Raw genomic sequence first — 1,478 nt, 5'->3', positions numbered from 1 at the left:
CTTCCTGCTTTCCATCCTTCCAGCAGTGAAGCAGCTCTCAGTCACGCATCCCTCGATGATTTGGAGTGAATTGCTTGCTCTGTCATTCATCTAACCTCTGATCCAGTGCTGCTTCTGCTTTCACTCCATCCAGCCTGGAAATCCAACAAAGACACATTAAAGAGAACCAAAAAAACCAACCGATTGATTGAGAGATCACCGTTCGACCAAAATCATGAACTTCCTCCGGCGCCGACTCTCTGACAGCAGCTTTATGTCCAACCTGCCCAACGGCTACATGACAGACCTTCAGAGGCCTGACCCACCTGCTCCTCCACCCCCTACCGCCTCCTCTCCTTCCCAGCAGGCTGCAGCCCCCTCTACAGCTCCTGCCCCTGCACAGTCCCCAACCAAAGGTCCTGCACTGGTCCAGGCACCCGCCAGCTCCCTGCCACCTCAGGAGCGGCATTCCACCCAGCCCGCTCAGCAACCCCAACAAGCCCAGTCCTCCTCGTCCGGAGCTTCCTCTGGCTTCTTCAGTTCCTTCAGCTCCATCACCAACGTGGTCAAACAGACGGCTGCGTCTGCCGCCGGCTTTGTGGAGCAGTCGGCCCCATCTTCCTCCCTCTCCAAGAAGTTCAAGATCCTGTTGGTCATTGACGAGCCCCAGCATGAGTGGTGAGTCGTACCAATGGGTTGTCCAAATGCCTGATGGGAAGTTGGCGGTTGTGTTGAGCATCACTGCTGACTAAAAGGCTACATTTCCTTTTTTTTTCTTTTGGAAAACTCCTCAGATTTGGCACATCAAATTTTTGGTTTATCATGAGCCAGAAGGCACATAAATTACTGTCAAATTAAATTAAGAGTGGGCGCACTGGACTGATTCTAATGGGTTCCCTACATGTTGTCTAATGGTTGCGGCTCTTGTTGAGATCAAAACAAATAAAAGCTTCACGTGATCCAGCAAAAAAACAAAACAAATAAAACATAAGAAAACATTAGCTTTTATAAATTCCTCTAACAGATTCTGTTGCTTTTATCGTTTTATGAGGAAATGTAGCCTCATAAAACTGTATTAAAATGTCCTCCCTCCTCACTGATGCTGTTCCCAAAATAGAAGCAGCTCTTCTAATCTAAACAGACAGGACTATTTTTCTCTGGGGTTTGGATTCACACCACCCAGAACCGTCACCTGTCTTCCTTCCTGTGATTTTATACGACTTGTAATGTTGTTGTGAGGTGGTGTTAAAAAGCTTTGCGTGACTGTTAGCATCTCTTGAATGCACAAGCTGCTCATATAACCCGTACGCCATCAACATGCACATTAGTGTTAAGGGGAAAGAAAAAGCATGTTGCTTTGGATAAAACATTGTCTTCTGCAAGTGAAAGAAAAGCCTTAATGTTGCTTTCTCTCTTCTGTTTTTTCTCCCTAATAAGATTTTCAGATAGTGTTTTTGTGGATTGTAAAGCTGTTCAATACTTTGTTGTAGCTTTATATA

At 46.1% G+C, this 1,478-nt stretch overlaps 1 pseudogene; it reads left to right on the top strand.

The window, feature by feature from the left end:
- Positions 1-197: 197 nt before the first annotated feature.
- Positions 198-658, top strand: LOC106512722 (synapsin-2 pseudogene; annotated as a pseudogene).
- Positions 659-1,478: the final 820 nt, after the last annotated feature.

The sequence above is a fragment of the Austrofundulus limnaeus genome, unplaced genomic scaffold (assembly GCF_001266775.1).
Source record: "Austrofundulus limnaeus strain Quisiro unplaced genomic scaffold, Austrofundulus_limnaeus-1.0 Scaffold10945, whole genome shotgun sequence".
Classification (NCBI taxonomy): domain Eukaryota; kingdom Metazoa; phylum Chordata; class Actinopteri; order Cyprinodontiformes; family Rivulidae; genus Austrofundulus; species Austrofundulus limnaeus.
Note: the sequence above shows the minus strand (reverse complement) of the source record. Positions and strands in the feature narration are given on the sequence as shown.